This window comes from Myotis lucifugus, unplaced genomic scaffold (assembly GCF_000147115.1).
Source record: "Myotis lucifugus unplaced genomic scaffold, Myoluc2.0 scaffold_98, whole genome shotgun sequence".
Classification (NCBI taxonomy): Eukaryota; Metazoa; Chordata; class Mammalia; order Chiroptera; family Vespertilionidae; genus Myotis; species Myotis lucifugus.
Window position 1 is genome coordinate 3,316,541 of NW_005871146.1, and position 20,811 is coordinate 3,337,351.

A 20,811-nucleotide genomic window follows, 5' to 3' on the forward strand; every position below is an offset into this window, starting at 1 on the left:
AGTGTATAAATGGAATCTTCTTTCTTATTTCATCCAACATTATATTTTTACCATGCATATAAAAAAGGGCCCACCATATGTGTATATTCCAGAATCAAGAGCAAAACCACTCAGGAGCTAAAAGCGATGACTGCCAACAGCATTGAGTACCACAGCACCCAGATTATGGTTTCCCACTGAACTGAATGAGCTCCTTTGAAAAATGGCTGATTCCAGATTTGCGGCAAGAAATGTACAAAAGATGAACTTTGCACATCTTATGCCAGAAATTAGAAATAGGCATTATAATAAATAGGGATCATGACACAGAAACACTGATAACACAACCACAATAATACATCATAAGAAAGAAAACTATAGACAAATACTCCTTAGGAATACAGAAGCAAGAAAATACTAGAAAACAAACCCCAGGAATTTATCCCAAGAATGCAAGTCTGTTTTAACATACAAAGTTCAATGTAATAAACTACATTAGAATACAGGACAACAATCACATGATCATCTCAAAAGAATGAAGAAAAGAATTTGACAATTTCTAACAACTTTTCATGATAAAAACATTCAACTAACTAGAGACAGAGAAGAACTTCCTCAACCTAATAGAGGGACTCTATGAAAAACCCACAGCTAACATCATCTTTAATTAATGCTTTCCCTCTCAGACCAGGACCAAGAATGAGATCAGAATGTCTGTTTGTATCACTTCTATTTACTACTGTACGAGAGATTATAGTAAAAAAAAATTTGGCCACACAAAAAAAATAAAAGGTATCCACATTGGAAAGGAAGATAAAACTTTCTCAAGTTGAAGATGACATGATCTTACAGAGAAAAAACCTTAGAAATCCACTAAAAAACTAACAAGTACACAAAGGTTTAATGATATAAGACCATCATATAAAAATCAATTATATATACATACATAAGCAATGAATATTCCGAAGAAAAATTAAGAAAATAATTCCATTAAAAATGGAATTAAAATTTTGCTATGAAAAATGTCCGAGATTTTACGGCCTATGTTTTATTCTAGGGTTTTTATGGTTTTGGGTCTCTAAATCTTCAATCTCAATCTATTTTGAATTAATTCTTGTGTATGGTAAAGAAGGTGATTTACTTTCATTTTTGCACGTACCAGTCCAATATTCCCAACACCATTTATTGAATAGACTATCTTTACCCCATTGTATATTTTTGCCTCCTTTGTCAATATTAATTGACTATAAAGGCACAGATTTATTTCTGGCCTTTCTATTCTCTTCCCTTAATCTATTGCACTGTCTTGTAGCAATATTTTTCTGATATATCTCCTCAGGCAAGGGAAACAAAAGAAAAAATAAATAAATGGGGTTATTATCAAACTGAAATATTTTTGCATAGCAAAGGAAACCATCAACAAAATAAAAAGACAACCCACTGAATGGGAGAACATATTCACCAATGATAGATCTGATAAGAGATCAATATCCAAAATTTATAAAGAACTTAAAAAACTCAACACCAAAGAAAAAACCCACACCAAACAATCTAATTAAAAAATGGGCAAAGGACCCTAGCCAGTTTTGCTCAGTGGATAGAGCGTCGGCCTGCGGATTAAAGTGTCCCAGGTTCAACTCTGGCCAAGGGCACATGCCTGGGTTGTGGGCTCGATCCCCCCCACCCCCCAGTGGGGGATGTGCAGGAGGCAACCAATCAATGATTCTCTCTCATCATTGATGTTTCTATCTCTCTAGCTCTCTCCCTTCCTCTCTGAAATCAATAAAGAGATATTAAAAAAAAAAAAAAGCCAAGAGCTCTCTTTAAAAAAAAAAAAAAAACGGAAAGAAAAAAAAATGGGCAAAGGACCTGAGATGGCCAATAGACATATGAAAGGATGCTCAATGGCACTAGTCAGCAGAGAAATGCAAATTAAAACTGCAATGATATATTACCTCATACCTGTCAGAATGGCTATCATCAACAAGTCAACAAACAAGTATTGGCAAGGATGTGGAGAAAAGGGAACACTTGTGCACTGTTGGTGGGAACACTTATGCACTGTTGGTGGGAATGCAGATTGGTACAGCTGCTGTGTGGAGTTAAACCTAAAAATTAAAAATGGAACTGCCTTATGACCCAGCAATTCCACTTTTGGAAATATATCCAAAGAAACCAGAAACACTAATTCGACAGAATATATGCACCTCTGAGTTTATTACAGCATTATGTACAATAGCCAACATTTGGAAGCAGCCCAAATGTCCATCAGTAGATGAATACATAAAAAAAAAGCTGGATACATTTACAAAACGGAATACTATGCGGCCATAAAAAGGGAAATCTTACCCTTTGGGACATTATGGATGGACCTGGAGAGCTTATGCTAAGTGAAATAAGCCAGTCAGAGAAAGACAAGTATGATTTCACTCATATGTGGAATCTACTGAACTAACAAGCAGATTCATACATACAGAGCAGGCTGACAGCTGCTAGGGATGGGGGAAGCTGGGTAGGTGTGGGTGTGAAGGAATTAAGCAAAAAGGGGGGAAAGAAAAAACTCATGGACATGGACAATAGTGAGGTGACCACAGGGAGGGCATAGGGGAGGAAATGGTGATAGAAGGAGACTTGACTTGGGGTGGTGAACACACAATACAGATTGTGTGTTTTAGAATTGTGCTCTGAAACCTGTATAATTTTGTTAACCAGTGTCACCCCCATTAAATTCAGTAAAAAGGAGAAAAATAGCATCAAAAAGAAGGAAATACCTAAGTATAAATTTCACAAAAGAAATGCAAGATATATAGACTGGAGATTGAAATATATTGTTGAAAGAAATTAAAGAATATTTACATAAATGGAAAGACATCATGGTCATGGATCAAAAGGCTTAATATTGGTAAGATTGCAATACTCCCCAAATCCATCTACGAGTTCAAGAGTTCAACGTTATCCCTATAAATCCTCTGGTTGTCCTTTTTTTGTTTTGTTTTTGCAGAACTTGACAAGCTGGTCCTAAAATTCATATGGAAATAAAAAGAAGCCAGAATAATATAAGTAATCTTGAAAAAGGAAAATAAAGTTGGAGGACTCATACTTCCCAACTTCAAAATAGAATACAAAGCTTTGGGATAGTAGTGGCATAAGGATGACAAAGAGAGTAAGAGAAAAAAATTCAGAGTCCCAAAATAACTTTTCTGATCAACTGATTTTTCTGAGAAAAGTGTTAAGGCAGTACAGGGAGGAAAGAATATTCTTTTGAACAAAGGGTGCCTATTTCCTCACATTTTAAATTTCCCATGACATTGACTTCTTGATAAAAGTGTCACTTGTCCTATACAATATTCCACATTTTTGATTCATTTGATTTTTCTTTTTATAGCTATTTATGCTGTTCCTCTTTTCCTCATGTTTCCTATAAACTGAAACTTGTAATCTACAGAATTCATTTGATTTGGAGACACGCGTGTGCGTGCGTGCGTGTGTGTGTGTGTGTGTGTGTGTGTGTGTGTGTCTTTCTGACAATAGCACTCCATAGGTGAGGCTATGCAGTTCATGAAACATCACACAAAGAGACACACAGAGGTGTCTGTCTTACTTTGAGCAATAGCATTGATTAGTTGGTTCAGATGGCAAGAGCCTGATTTCTTCATTATAAATTTCTCAATCTTTTACCAAATTCTTTTACCATTTCAATAATAATCAGTGAAGTTAAACATATTTCATTTGTTTAGGGGCCAGTGTATTTCTTCCTTGAAACTCTCAATCAAATCTCTGTACACCAACCCCCGCACTACCACCCCCCATTGTTTTTCTTAACCTTGTTGATTTGGAGGAATTTTAAACATATAAATGAGCATATACTCTAGATAACAACCTTTCATCAATTATATGTGTAGCAAATCTCTTCCAGTTTGTGGCTTATGTGTTCCTTTCATTGTTTTTTTTTTAACTTTTAAAAAAATTTTATTTTAGAAAGAAGAAGGAAGAGGAGGGAGGAAGGAAGGGAAGGTGGGGGGGGGAGAGATTGATTTGCTGTTCCACTTATTTATACTTATTTATGCATTCACTGGTTGATTCTTGCACGTGCCCTGACCAGGGATCAAACCCACAACCTTAGTGTATTGGGGCGACACTCTAATCAACTGAGCTACCTGGCCACGGCCTCATTCTGATGTATTCTGATGATCTGAAATATCTTAAATTATATGATCAAATTTATTAAGCATTTATTTTAGGATTTGTAACTTTTACATCCTGTTTAAGAAATCCTTTCCTATATCTATAATAATAAAAGCATAATATGCTAATTAGACCAGATGTCCTTCTTTCTGGACAAAGGCCGAGGCAGAGGCAGCAGAGGCCCCTGGCCACAGGGGTGGCAGGTGGGGTCGGCGCCAAGGTCCTTACCTGAATTTCATGCATCAGGCCTCTAGTTATACTATATTAATGATACTATACTATATTAGTGATATTTCCAACTTTTATATTGCCTTCAGTAGTAGAATGAAGGAGTGGTCCCAATTATTCATTCCTCTATAGTAATAGCATATGTCCACATCACTGCCAAAGCCATATGATGGAGACAAAGTACATTTCCTTGACCCTAGATTTTAGCTTAGCTATGTGACTTGCTTTGGGCAATAGGATGTTAGCAGATCAGACACAAGATGAGGCTTGCAATATGTGTGATTAGAATGCATTTCTACCATTGCCAAAACACACACACACACAAAAATAGAACAAAAAAATAACAACCATGTACTGAATAGCTGTTGCCTCTCAGCTGGGTCCTAGAATAAGCCATGAGGACCACAGCCACCCTAGTCAGCAACTAAAGCAGAGCCAACCATGTTAACCCTCCAATCTACATGACTGAGAAATAAATTTTTATTATTATATGTAGTATTAGTAAGGGTTCTCCAGTGAAACAGAACCAGTAAGATGTAGTATACTGAATACAGTGTGTATGTGTGTATTTATGCATATACATACACATATACATATACTATATTCAACATATACCCTGTTGATTCTGTTTCTCTGGAGAATCTTGACAAATAAAAAAATACATTAATGTTTTATTTAGCAATATAATTCATTATAATATTAATATATTATACTATATTAATATATAAAATATACTACGAAATATATTTTATAAGGAATTGGTTTATATGATTATGGAGGCTGACAAGTGCCAACATCCACAGAGTGAGTAGGCAAGCTGGAAACCCAAGAGGAGAGTCCATGGTGTCATTCCAGTCCAAAGGCTGGCAAGCTCAAGACCCAGGAAGAGCCAAAGTTTCAGGTCCACTCCAAAGGCAGGCAAAAACTGGTATCCCAGTTTGAACACAATCAGGCAGGATTTATTCTTATTCAGGAGAGGGGAATCCTTTTTGTTCTATTCAGGAATTCAACTGACTGAAGAATGAATAAAACAGGGTGAGAGCCACCCACATTAGGAAGTGATTGCTTTACTCAAGTCTTTGGATTTCAACATTAATCTCATCCAAAGACATGCTCACAAAAACATCCACAAGAGAGTTCAACTAGATATCTGAGCGCTCGTGGTTCAGTCAAGTTGACAAATAAAATTAACCATCACAATATGCTGTTATTTTGTGACTGTCTGTAATACAATGCCTCACTGAGAAGTGTTCAAAGAGTTTAAAAGGATTATATTTCACATGTAGTCTTTAATCCACCAGAAGCTGATTGTTTCATATGGTGTGAGGTAGAGGTACAGTGTCAGTTTTCCCCATAGGGATATCTAATGCCTCAATACCATTTACTAAAAACTAGAGGCCCGGTGCACAAAAATTTGACAGTTATCAAATATATTTCTGTGCTTTCTATTATGTTCTACTGGTTTGCCTATCCCTGCACCAAAATTACATTGCCTTAATTGTTATAGCTTATACGTCTTGATATCTAAGATGCTTTTTGAAAAAGCATTTTAGCTATTCTTGAATTTCTACAAAAAATATTTGATTCTACATGTTCCAGGCACTGTTCTAGAACAGTTCATGTAAGAGATATAATTAGAACTTCAATATCTTTCACAAAGTTGTATAATTTTCTTCATAAATATCTCAAATATTCTAATGAAATTTATTCTCAGGCACTTAATATGCTTTTTTAATGTTATAGTAAATAGTGTCTTTTTTTAAAAAAAATCTGTTTGGCACAGTTTATAGAAATGCAACTGATTTCTGTATACTGATACTATATCCAGTAGCCTTCTTAAATGCTCTTATTTACCTATATATATTTTTTATTTACTATGTAGATAACCATATTATATCTGACTGATAGTTTTTTCTCTTTCCTTCTAATCCTTAGAAATCTGAGTTTCTTTTATTTGCCTTATTGCACAGCTCAGAATAATGACAGGATGCACTCTGTTCTGTGCCTGATCTTAAAAGGAATGTTTAAAAGTTTTATTCATAAATAAGTAGTTCATCAAGTTAAGGAAACTCCCTCTATTGCTAGCTAGGTACGTTTTTAAACTAAAAATTAATATAAATTTTATGCATTTCTTGAGATGATCACATGACTTTTATTATCTTTTAATATGGTAGACTACAGTAATTAGGTTTCTAAGGATACCAGTCTTAAAATCCTGAGATAAACTAAACTTCTTCAAGAATATTTTCCTTTTTCACATACACTAATTTTTGATGGGCAATAGTTTGTTTAGAGAGTTCATGGTTGAGAAACTTTTCCTTTCCGATATTAACTTTGTCAAGTTTTGATATGAAGTTATGTTACCCTTATAAAATGTCGGTGATTATTGTTCTCTCTTTTTTATTTTCTGAAACTGTTTCTGTTAGACTGAAATGACTTCTCCTTATATGTTTACTAGAGGCCCGGTGCATGAAAATTCATGCACTGGAGGGGGGTCCCTCAGCCCGGCCTGCCCCCTCTCACAGTCCGGGAGCCCTCAGGGGTGGGAGGCAACCCAGCAATCAGGGGAAGGCGATGCCCCATCACACCTCTGCTGCTGCCACTGCCGGCAGCGCAAGCCTCGGCCGACCTTGTTACCTGAGCCTAGGGCGGCCCTGGGCGGCTGGGCAGCTGACATCCGAGGCTTGCCTGCGCCTTGGGCTGGCCCTGGGGGGCTGAGGGGACTGGGGGACTCCAGAGGCAGGCACGTGGAGCGGCCGGGCCTTGCTGCACGTCTGCCACCCCAGTGGGGCTGAGAGGACTGGGTGCCGCCATCTTGTGGCTGTGGGCGCTGCCATCTTTGCAATAGCATGAGGGTCAATTAGCATATTCCCTCTTTATTAGATGGAATTAAAAATCACCAGTTGAACTCCTGGGCTTAAAGGATGTGGGAGGGAAACTTTATTACTGACTTTTTCTTTTCAGGTTATTGTTTTCATATTTCACTAGTTTTGCTAAATTCCATTTTTCTTAGTATTTGTTCATTTAGTCTAAATTTTCAAATGTACTGACAAAAACACCCTGACTCTTTTTAATACCTGCAGGACTTGTAGGATGAGCCCTTTATCATTCCAAAAATTGTTCACGATGCCTTCCTTCTTTTTATTTTTTAGTCTCACCAAAGGCCAGTCAATTTTCTTAGTGTTTTTAAATGACCAATTTGGGGCACTGTAACTACTTTTTTAATAAGTGGAGAAAGGTTGGTTGTTATTAGATTCTCTACCATGGGCTGCCATCGACTTTTTCTTTTGGACTGTCAACATACAAAAAAAACCTTTCAAGTTCAACAGCTCTCAAGTACTTATCTTTAAATTCCCCATCTATTCATCCCCTGATCATGTGGTATTTTTCCTTCATTGACTGGCTTATTTCACTTAGCATAATGCTCTCCAGCTCCATCCATGCCGTTGCAAATGGTAAGAGTTCCTTCTTTTTTACACATGAGAATTTACTTTCTTGCCAATTTAAGAATACATATTTTATTAGCTATCTTCAATTGTTTCTGTGGAGTTATTTTCCCAGCATCTAGTCTGCCATGTTTATAGACACGTTTTATCTTTCATTACATTCTTTCATTTACAGAATTTTGCTTGTTACTAAAACATAATTTTCTTAAAGATTGCTTAATTTTCCCAATCATTTGAGTGTGAGGCCCTCAAGGTATTTCTACCCCAGACCACACATTCACTCAAAAAAGTTTGAAAGCATGTTAGTATTTAAGGCAAGAATGGTACCATAAAGCAGGGTTTCCAAATAATCATCTGACGTGTGCTCTGGCTCCAAGACAGAGAACCAGTCTCAAGTTCAAATTGAAATACTTCGCACTTTCTGTTACTTTTCCATAATCCCGAGAAGACATTCCACTATCTCTATTTGGATATCTATTCTATTACATGCCTACCACACAGCAGTTGTATAGTTTTGGATATAGTCACTGAGAAATGATGGTAATGAAAGTTGAGAAGAAAAGAAGAGATACATACCATACTAAACAATGAAAAAAATTCTCCACAATTTAAAAATGTGGTTGAGGTCACAGTACAATTTTCAAAAGCACATGTTTTAAGACATAAAAAAAAGATCAGGCAAGAGCTGTGATTCAAGTATGTAACTTAGCTGCCTCCAGTAACATATTATGGAGGAAACACAGGGCTTGATAGTGTTCAGTGCCAGCAGGGCCAGATGGTTTGCTTAAATCACAAGCTAATAAACTTTTACTCAAAATAAGAAGGGAACAAATTATGACTTTACCACAGACCCATTTTCCTTAAGAAAGCAAAGCAACTGGGTGCTTCAGGTGCTGGCAAAGACTGCAACTTCAAGTTTCCCACCTTCTGTTCCACAACTGAGAGTAAAAGACTTTCTGTAGCTTCAAAGATGCTTATTGAAAATCTTGTTATAGTTTCTTGGGAGATTAAGAGGCATAAATCTCCTAAGGGTGTGTTTGGGCGGGGGTGGGGGGGTGGGGGGAGGAAGAATAACAAGAAAATAAGAGTGTACAAAAAGAAAATTATCTAGAGGTTAAGAATTCATCATGTAAGTCAGATTTTCATTTGAAAAGTCCACTATTTTCTTAATTTCAAGAAAATTACAGATCAAGACCTAATGTTTTACAATTACAAAAAAAAAAGAAAAGAAAAGAAAGGAAAAAAAGGTGCCAAGCTTGAGGTGAGGAGCGTTTTTAAAGTATTAGTGAGAATGTATGTACATACATACATACATTCAACCATTCTCTTCTAACAAACTCCTTTAGGTACCTCATAATCACTACTAATAAGAATTTGAGTTTACAGAATTCCTAATGGAGTTTTATGGTAGTGTTTACACTAGAAATCTCTTTTTCCCCAATATGTTTTTTTGGCCAATGCATGTAATTCTTTGACAAGATATATACCAATAGTACAGTACTTTATGAATATGGAATAGCTATAATTATTGCAATGATGATAGTAACAGCAACTTACATTACATGAATACTTTGAAGTACTCTAAATATTTTACATGGGTTGACTCATTAAATCCTCAAAATGATGCTACGAGGTTAGTATTAGATATTATTATTATCCCCATTTTTAGAAAACAGGTTTAGAATTTAAGTGCTGTATTGAAGGTCATACAACCGGAAGAGGCTGATCAAGGGTTCCAACCTAGACGGTCAGACTCCATTGTATTCACACTTTGCTATAATGTTATGAGTGTTCAAAAAGTCCCCAAACAGCTTTCTACAAGTGTATCTAAAGAATCACTCTGGGGAGTGTTCCCATGCCCACTTTTACATCTTTCCATCCTTCCTTTCTCTCCCTTCTCTCCTCCTCCAAAATGCTGATTTCCTACCAGGTACCAGATAATTTGTGTTATGCATTGAGGGCACAACAGAAAGCAAAAGACATGTTTCTCTATCACTCTTGAGCTTAGAATCCATACAGGAATTTAGTAACTAATTCATAAATATATAATACATTGTGAACAGATATGTAAGAAGTTACAGGAAGCTGTAATAGTAAGTAACATGAGGTTGTGATCTATGTTTTGGGGGCCTAGACAAAATTTCCCCAAGTAAGTCAATGGACCAGAAAGGGATTCCAGCTTCAGGTCCCAGCATGTATAGTAGCCCTGAAGTGGGAAAGCACATATCTACAAGAGAAGATAAAAAAAAAATCAAAGTATCACAAGCTTTCAGAACAAAGGGAAGAAGGGGACAAATGTGGCAGGAGAGGAAGGAAGGGACCAGATGTGTAAAAAGATCGTGTAGGTCATAGTGGGTACTTTGCTTTTATCCCCAAAGCAACAGGAAAGTACCAAACGGTTCTGACAAAATAGAGGAGCAAGAGGGCTTAGAATGTTAAAATCAGAATCTACACTAATAAAAGAGAAACATGCAAATTTGTGTCACTCTGCTACGCCCACCAGCCAATCAGGATGAGTATGCAAATTAACCCAACAAAGATGGTGGTTAATTTGCATATGCAGGTGCAGAGTGAAGACTGAAGACAGCATAGAAGGAAGCCAAGTGCTGCAGAAGGGAGCGAAGTGGTGGAGAAGGGAGGGAGCCGAGGCAGAGGAGACGGAAGTGGAGCCAAGGCAGCGGACACAGAAGCGGAGCCGAGGCAGCGGACACGGGAGTGAGCCGAGGCAGAGGAGACGGAAGCGGAGCCAAGGCAGCGGACACGGGAGCAGAGCCGAGGCAGCGGAGACGGGAGGGAGCGAGGCAGCAGGAAGCCCTATTCTTGCAGGAATCTTCCTGCAACGGGCCTCTAGTTATGAAAATAATGGACCAAGGAATTACACTGAATAGAGAGGAAAGCAAAGACAGTCTAATGGATTAGAATACACCAAGAGACAAGTAAGTTCAAATGATGTGGAAAGATAGTTGTAGTGGTAATACTTGAACAAGAAAATTAAAATGATACAAAATTGTGATTAGAGTGGAAGATGCTTAATGAGTGAAGCTGGAGGTAGACTAGATAACAACAAGGTCTAGAATGCTAGATATAAAATGAAGGAAGTCAATGGAGGCAAAGAACAACTGGTAACAAACTGAGAAGACGAAGTAACAAATGGGTGATCCATGTAGATTCTGGTTAGTGAGATAACAAAAGTCTTCACTGAAAAGCTGCAATGCTATAGCTAAATAACATAACCCTTAAAGAAGCAATGAGTCTTATAAGAAGGTGATGGAATAATACAATGCCCCAGGAAACAAGGATGTGAGTCCTACCTCTAACACTAAGATCTTGGGATAAATACTTAGCACCAGAAAGGGTTGTTGGAGTTTCCAGGGGAGAGGCCAGATTACACTTCAGGCAAAGAAGGTGAAAGATGGTTTAAGAAGAAAACTAAGAATGCACGTGCCAGTGCCTGGCACAGAGAAGAAAGATACTCGGTGAATATTTGTTAAATGAATGAAGACAGATGAATTTGTAAATTTTGGTGACTTAGTAGGGAGATGTTAAAGGGGTAAGAAGAGTTGGAGAGCTGGATTAAGGCAAGAAAGTACTGACCAATACAGGGATGATGGTAAAGTATAGGATAGATCAGGCGCCATTTTTTAGACAATGATGAACTCCAGGAAGAGAGGTACAGTAAAATTAACTCCACTAGGTTCTTTTTCTCCCCCATTAGATTCTTTGAGGAGGGTGGGCAATGGTGCCATTGGAATAACATCAAAATAAATTAGATGCTACCAAAATAAGAATTTAAAATTTTTATTTTTGCTTTTGGTCCACAGTTACATGCATATGACATACAATAGTGTTGATTATAATTTTCTATCCCATTCATTGAAAATAAAATATCCTAAGTGATTCTTGAGGTAACCTAACAGAAACAGATACCACTGACTTCAGCAGTGTATTAAACTTAGGAATTGTCAGGTACTGTTGCTATCTTTTACTCCTGATTTTATGAAGGACCCATATATGAGTAGGAGTCACAGATACAGCACTGAAGAAGAAACCATAGAAACCCATATTTCCACAATTCAACTTTGGGAGTCACTAGATTTCTTCACTTTTTATATATTATTGCATTTCTCCAATAAGTCAACACTGCCAAACGTTTGTGAGAACAAATAATCCACAAATGACTTTAAATAATTAATGTGCTCCATGGTTGAGGAATTTTCAAAATGTTTTTACTCTCTCAAAATATGGCTAACATTCCCACAGGGTATGTAACAATGCCGGATATTTCTATAAAAGAGTATGGTTTATAAGTATCCACAGGGTAAGACTGACTTGTAGATGAGATAAATTCACACTGATTGGCTGGATTCCCTCACTGGCAACTCTCTTTATGTTTCCAGTGATATTATGCTGAGGTAACAAATCTTCAACTGAAGAAAAATTTTAAGAGAGTGGAACCATGACAATGTGAATGCTTCTTTTTTCAAGCCCTCTCAATTTTCCTTTTCTCTTAAAAAAAATCAACTCAGAGACCTGGGGGTAGATAAATGCTATAACAAGCACTCACCATTCTGAGGTGAAGCCTAAAAAAAATCAGACATCAATAAAATGTGCATACACACTTCCAAAGCAAAGCAAATGTCCCCCTGCTCCTATACTCTCATGCCACCGATGTCCAGTGTTTAACTCACTGCCAACTCTATTTAGGTGATTTTGTGAGTAACACAGTATCAAAACTAAAAATCTGAATTAAAGCACTGAAAATTATTTTTTTCAGACGATTGTTACTTGATTAATGTCTCCTGTAATTTGCTTATTTTTAGCCACAAACAGGCTGTACCAGAATCAAGTAAAACAAAAATTAATAATTTCCTGGGTCCACATAAACTCTATAGTTCCTCTCTAACTCTTGGAAGAAAGGACTGATATAATCTTAATAACATCACATTTTCTTTCTCCAGCAGCAACAAAGATGTGGCCATCACCATTTTATACTCTTCTGCATCTGGGTCTGAGACTTCTTTATATTTTATTAGGGTTAAATTCTCGCCTAAAAAACTGTTTTTTCTGCTTTGCTAGGAAGTCAGAGAAATGGGATAAAGTATGTGCTAGACTAAAAAACTTTTTTTTCTGCTTTGCTAGGAAGTCAGAGAAATGGGATAAAGTATGTGCTAGAAGGGCTATAGAAGTTGTTTTGAAAGAAATTTCTTTCTTGGTTGAAATAATTTAACATGGAGAAAACATTAATTCCATTTCATTACAGAAAACAGCAATCCCCTCACCAGTATAAAGTCACCAACAGAGAACAGAGCATTTAGGGCTTGAGCCCTTTTTCTGAGATCAAATGAACAATTTGAATCAAACAGCTTTATACTGTTTCCTTAAGTTTTCAACAATAAAAATAAAAGTTTATTGGCATTTTAACCGAAAATTTTAATCCTTATTTGCATTGCTGAAAAATAAACAGCTACCTAGGAGTAAACAGATATTTCATTAATTAGGGACATATTTTTGTAGACAAAACATTATTTCAATAGAAACCCTGGAAAATGGATAAAGAAAATATTGGCCAATGAAATGACAGTTATTTGATCTCATCAAAAGTTTACTATTACCCAAAGGAGAAAAGTAAAAGGGGAGAATTAAATGTCTGGCAACTGAAGGATACCAAAAGGGAACTCATAAGCATCACATGAATTTGTGTATGTATACATACATACATACATACCCCCTCACACATATAGGATTATTGTAGCCATAATAAGAAGGCTCAGCATTTGTAGAGAGGCTTTATAGCCTACCAAAACACTTGTGGGGATAATAACTTATTCCACACAGATGAGGTTATAGAGGCTTAGAAAGAATACAGAACTTACCCGAAATCACACTGGTAAACAGAAGAAGAAATAGACTCCACATCACCTAACTTCTGGTTTAATGCACTTACACTAACCCTTATTGCCTTTTTATTTATTCATTAAAGAGGGTGGAGATAAAAGGAAAAGACAAATGAGTGCCAAAACAGACATGCCACACACAAAAACTATCTGTGGTGTAGGATAAAGCCTGCTGTGCAAATTTCTCTAGAAAATATGTTTCAATGAAAACATCCAGGAAGGTGCAGCCAAGGAGAACATAAACTGCGTATAAAAATCAGTGGGAAGCCATCTGGCTCTCATGACTTCACCTTCAGCCATATCTTGGATGACTGCCTCTATCATCAATAACTTGGTTTATCAAACTTCTCAGTAGGAGATAACAGAATAAGGGCCAAACACCCCAAGAACTCATTACAAGCAAACTAAATATCATCTGTTATAGATCTGCCACAGATTCCAAGAGTGCTTCCCACCCAGTGAAGCAGTGGTGATTCAGTTTAGACAGAAGTACATAAACATGTCTACTTTGAAAACCAGTATCTATAGACTCTGGCACTCATCTCTGTGGTTCAATTTTTGTGCCAAGGTTTTATTTCTTTTCCACTGCAGTTAATTTTTTCATTTGATTACAACTTTTGAAAATATAGATGTGGTCCCTTTGTTGAATAAAAAGGAAAAAAATCAAGCTGAAATTTAGAGACAGGTATTTCCTGAACTTCTGGAACAATACAATCATGTACAATCTTATCAAAAAAATTTCAAGAGGAAGAAACTATAGTAACAAAAAAGATAAACACAAATGCATTTTTTAAAGAACTTGTGTAAATAGATATTTTTTTTGGTCATAGCATCACATGTGGTTATCTCCTGGGGGCTTCAGTTTTCCTTCACAGTTTCTTTAGTTGTTGTCTACTGACACCATCTGGTAAAATTATAGAGCAAGTTATATTAGTGGCTAAAGCTTCTGCCAAGTTAACTTTATGTAAGAAAATTTTTTAAGAAATAAGGAAATAGGAGATCAAAGCAAAAGAATCTAAGGATTCCTAGTTTTTTATTCTTATACAGCACATAGGATGAGAAGGAAAACATGTAATTAAGAAAAGGTTATGTCACTGAGTTTTAATAACTTTAATTCTAGCTAACCCTCTCACTTCACATCATATATAAAATCTCCATACTTTTATTGCCATGTTATTTCTTAAGTTTCCTTTTTCTTTTTCAAGTATATTAAATATGACTCCATCAAAAGGATATCTTTTAGGGCTTTCAATATTCTAAAAGAAAAAATTCATATTGCTGCCTTGTCCTTATTATTCTTAAAGATGTATTCTGATCTTTTATTAAGAGTTTTATTAAAACTGAGATCTTTTGTTTTTAAGACAGAGATGAGATAATTATTTCAAAGTTGTATCCAGTATAACTAAATATTTTAAATAATATAAGGTAGTTTAAAATTTTAACTACAGAGTTATTTAAAAGTAGAGAAATGTCTGTCTAAACCAGCCGTGGGCAAACTACGGCCCGGATTCAGCCCGTTTGAAATGAATAAAACTAAAAAAAAAAAAAAAAAAAAAAAAAGACCGTACCCTTTTATGTAATGATGTTTACTTTGAATTTATATTAGTTCACACAAACACTCCATCCATACTTTTGTTCCGGCCCTCCGGTCCAGTTTAAGAACCCATTGTGGCCCTCAAGTCAAAAAGTTTGCCCACCCCTGGTTTAAACTATGCAAATCAACCCTGAGAGTGTAGGTTTTAATTGTAGGCCATTCTTACTATAAATATTCAGAATCCAATTCTACTAAAGGGGGTAAAAACACAAAGAGAAACTAAAGAGAGTTTTAAAAAACATGGGAGAGTTTCATTTTATCTACCATATGACTTATTCCACATTGTGAAGGTGGTTAGTACAATATTAATATGGATTTTCAATTCTTCTTTTGAACATTCATCCTGAGACATTTGAGTTTTTAGACTTGCTGTTATTTAAACATATTTGAGCAATTTCCATTAATAAGTGGAATGAAATGCAGAATAATATTGGGTTGCCATTATACAGACTATATCATTTCTTTAAGTTAGAGCCCATTTCATACATCTTTCTAAGATCAAAAGAAGGAGAAGTCTAAACATGGAGATTTCTGCTATGGCAGGGTACAGCCATTTAACTTCTTTCAACAAGCCAGAGATGGCAGAATTCTCTTTGAAGTGGCAGCCCTGTTGGTCTTTGAAGTCCCTTGTCAATTGCAGAATGGCTCTGGTGGGGTTTGTTTTGTAGCCAGCTGTCACCATGAAGGCAGACATGACGTATTTCCAGCAGTCTCACTTCAGGGTCTGTCAAGTTACTGATTTCATAACCACTCACCATAACAAAGGAGATTCAAACTCACTGACATTACAGCAAGAGTCTACAATGAAACTTACTAGGTTCCTCTTGACAGAACTTGATTTAAATACTGAAACGATCATACAGTGGCAAAGAGAAAATGATTGTGAATTTAAATGTTACAGCTCCCCATATTCTTGAAACATTAAAAAGTATTATCCATATGTTTGTCAACAAAATGTTTTATAACATCTTCCTTTTTTAAAATGAAATATCTTTGAATAATAGCAGCTTCAATATTTACACTGACAAAACAGATGACTTCTCCAGAAATCAGTAAACTACTTAAGAAGCAGTTTATATTGCTCACTTCCAAATGAACTTCTTTCTAAGAATGAATTATTCTATACATTTTTGAGAAACATTTGTATTTGTAATACTTTCAGAATGCACAGCTACTCACCTCAGAAACCCGCATCAGTTACTACTAACAGACTTTTAAGGGTAAAGAAAAAAGTATTGAGACATGTTAAGAAACTTCTATAAACTATAAATGTAGTCCATTACAGCACTATATAAAAGGAAACAATGGTAATAATATTTTAAATCTATTTTTAAGGTAGGGAGAGATGAGACAAATGTTGAAAAACTTAATGTCAAATTTTCTGATGATCAGAAGTATTAGTCCCACCAGAAGAAAATAAACTAGGATCAAAAAGATTTTCAAACTAATTTGGTCACACTCTATATTTTTTCTATAGAATGTTTTGAATTTTTACATGTTTTTATGAACATGGCTTACTGTTATTTCAGAGTTGAAGACTTTTAGCTAGCTCCCATTAGCCAAAAGATTAACAAGAGCAAAGCTATAGTGTTGTACATTCATCCTATAAGACATAATAAGTCCTTTGTTACCCACTGATGGATAGGTAAGGACAATGATGATTTCTAAAGTTTATTTTTCAATTATAGCTACCATGCTTTAAAATAAAACACTAAAAAAAATGTTATCTGCAAATGCATAATATCTACTCTAATTTTTTTAATCTATAATTCTAAAATCTTTGAGTTTATCTGGTCAGATAATGTGCTTTATCAAATCATATGGAAAGGAATTAAAGAATAAAAACATGTAATAATTAATCATAAAATTACCATTTAAACTTAAGTGATACTGCTATTATTGGAAGGTAGAAACAGTCAGAGGGGTCAGAATAAAATTTCATTCATTCACTCAATAAATATACACTGAATGCCACTATGTAACAGACATGATGGTAGGTATTAAGGATATAATAATAAACAAGACACAGGCCCTATCCTCAAGTAGCTTTCATTCTATTGGAGAAGATAGAGACAGTCCAAGTAATAGACAGTAAGTAATAATACAGTGTTGTAAAACAAATAGTATAGGGGGCTGATTAAAACATGGGAGAGACATATAACTCAGACTTGGAAGGTCAGAGGAGGTTTTATGAAAGAAGTAAAATTTATCCAGACAAGGGCAGGAGACAGCCTATCAATGATTCTCTCTCATCATTGAGGTTTCTATCTCTCTCCCTTTCCATTCTTCTCTGAAATCAGTAGAAAATATATTTTAAAAAGAAAATGAGGGAAAGAAAACATTATAAATACAGTGGGGCCTTGACTTATGAGTTTAATTCATTCCGAGACCGAGCTCCTTAAGGAGCTCGTTAACTCAAATTACTCTATCAACTCAATGCAAAAAATCGGCCGAGAGACAGCTGGTATCTCAAAAAACTCGTTAGTCGGGACACTCATAAGTCAAGGCCCCACTGTATTCAGATTAGTACAGGATTATGTTTATAAAACCAAAGAATAAATTGTCCACTCTCAGAATAGCTAAAAGGCAAGCCTGGCCAACGTGGTTCAGTGGTTGATTGTCGACCCATAAACCAGCAGGTCACAGTTTGATTCCCAGTCAGGGCACATGCCTTGTTGCAGGCCAGATCCCCATCCAGTAGGGGGCATGGAGGCAGCTGATCAATGACTCATCATTGATGTTTCTATCTCTCTCTCCCTCTCCCTTCATCTCTCTGAAATCAATAAAAAACAAACAAAAGTAATTAGGCAATGGGGAAGACTGGGGAGTGAAACTATAATTCTATTACTGCACATCACCTTCTGTAGGCTACCCAGCTATCAGTGCTGCTTCAGTGGTTTTGTTCTATTTGAAAAGTACTTGGTATCATGGTGATAAATACTGTGTAAGTGACTAGGTAGTTTTGCAGCCAATAGAAAATAGAGATTTTTATTCTTTTTTAAATTTATCTTTATTGTTGAAAGTATTACAAATATCCCATTTTCCCCCCATTGATCCCCTCCACCCTGCACCTGTCCCCTGAGGTCTTCACCATACTATTGTCTTAATAAATCTTTAAGAATAAAAATAAATGGGATATTCGGCAGCAGCCACTGCACAGACTGAACTCCACTTGCTCATGTGTCTAACTCTGTTTCCCATGCAACCATGTCTGATAAACCAGATATGGCTATGATTGTGAAATTTGATCAAGTTGAAAAGAAAACAGAAACACAAGAGAAACATCCACTGCCTTCAAAAGGAACAAACAACCCAATAGGAGAAGCAAGCAGGTGAATCATAATGAGGTGTGTGTCACCAACATGCACTGTACATTCCACAAGCACTGCCTTCGTATTTTACTTCTTTTAGCTATTTAACTGAAGATATAGAGATGTTGGATCAAATGTAGATGACTGTGCTACTCATTTTCACATCAAGAATCAAGAACTACTGACAATGAAGGCCATCTCTGCCTCTCCCATCTTCCTGTCTGGATGGCAGGGTAGGAAAAGACTTACATGTTAAAGGAAGAAGCTGAGACGACAGGGAAATTTAGAGTAAAAACCAAGCTGGTTCAAGATGTCCTGCAGGCCTTAAAATGCAGTTTCATCAAAAGTGCCATTTTTTGGTGACCCTTAAAAAGGCAAATTAGCCCTGACCAGTTTGGCTCAGTGGATAAAGCGTCGGCCTGCGGACTGAAAGGTCCCAGGTTCGATTCAGGTCAAGGGCATGTACCTTGGTTGTGGGCACATTCCCAGTAGGGAGTGTGCAGGAGGCAGCTGATCGATGTTTCTCTCTCATCGATGTTTCTAACTCTCTATCCCTCTCCCTTCCACTCTGTAAAAAATCAATAAAATATATATATATATTTTTTAAAAAGGCAAATTAATCTATAACTATATAGCAAATCATTGGTAAAACCTTACGATCTTCTAGGTCAAGAATTTACACTTAATATATAAGCCAAATAACGTTAAAATGGCAATTTGAACAAAATGAGTATCACTATTAAAAATCAGCCTTTAAAATAAAAATCAGAATTCATGTGCAAATGTTAGTTATACTGAGAGGATGTATCTTCACTCAAAACATTCAAAAACATTCTTTCGGAACAAAACAAATCCAACTTATTAAGCCACAAGAGAAAGTCTTATTACATTAAAGGCATTTTAAAAATCTTAATTAGTAATCTATTTGAAAATGGCTACCTCAAAAATAAATTTATTCTAGCCCTGGCCAGTGTGGCTCAGTTGGTTGAATGTTGTCTCATGCACCAAAAGGTTGCTGGTTTGATTCCCAGTTAGGCATATGCCTGCGTTTCACCCTCGATCCTCGGTGGGGGGAGAGGGGCCGGGGGGGGGGGGGGCATGTAGGAAATAGCCAATCGATGTTCTGCTCTCACATTGATGTTTCCCTTTCTTTCTCCCTCTCTCTTCCTCTCTCTCTAAAAATCAATAAAAATATAGTTTTTAAAATAAATAAGTTAAAAAATTTGCTCTCAAAGTATACCAGACATGACATTTTCAAATACAATACAAAAGCATTTCACAATTTTTAACTTCATAAAAGCACTGCTGAACTAAGGATATTGCTCCCTAACGCTTGGTAATTCTGAGACTTGTTTAAGAGAAAAAATTTTACTCTATGCTCATTTTAAGAAAATGAGTAAAGTGGACCAAATATATGGTGCAGGAAGATGATTTGACTTTGAGTGGTGGGCATACATGTATCATGGATATGTACACTTGAATATGTGATCTTCTTAACCAATGTCACCACAATAAATTTAAAAAATATTTTTAAAGGGGGGGAAATGGACTCTCACATTCAACAAAATACAAAACCTGAGCAGAGAGAAGTTTCAGAAGGAAATAATGTGGAAAGGAACCCTGGGGTTTCCTCGTGGGATTCTCTTTTATCCCTCTACTAGAGGCCCAGTGCATGTTATTCGTGCACGGGTGTGTGTGTGTCCCTCAGCCTAGCCTGCACCCTCTCCAATCTGGGACCCCTCGAGGTGGGATCAGGCCCAAACCGGCAGTCGGACATCCCTCTCACAATCCAGGATTGCTGGCTCCCAACCGCTCACCTGCCTGCCTGCCTGATTGCCCCTAACTGCTTCTGCCTGCTAGCCTGATCACCCCTAACCACTCCCCGGTCAGCCTGATAACCCCAACCACTCCCCTGCCAGCTTGATCAATGCCTAACTGCTCCCCTGCCAGCCCAATTGCCCCTAACTGCCCTCCCCTGTTGGCCTGGTCCCTCCCTAACTGCCCTCCCATGCTGGCCTGGTCACCCCTAACTGCCCTCCCCTGCCAGCCTGGTTACCCCTAACTGCCCTCCTCTGAAGGCCCGATTGCCCCTAACTGCCCTCCCCTGCTGGCCTGGTCCCCCCTAACTGCCATCCCCTGCTGGCCTGGTCCCCCCTAACTGCCCTCCCCTGCCA

At 36.8% G+C, this 20,811-nt stretch overlaps 1 protein-coding gene and 1 pseudogene across 15 annotated transcripts in view; one reads left to right on the plus strand and one right to left on the minus strand.

Annotated features, from left to right (window-relative positions):
• Positions 1 to 20,811, minus strand: part of ERC1 (ELKS/RAB6-interacting/CAST family member 1) — a 495,769-nt gene that overhangs the window by 219,062 nt on the left and 255,896 nt on the right. The window lies entirely within an intron of this gene.
• LOC102426184 lies at positions 18,534 to 18,669 on the plus strand (annotated as a pseudogene).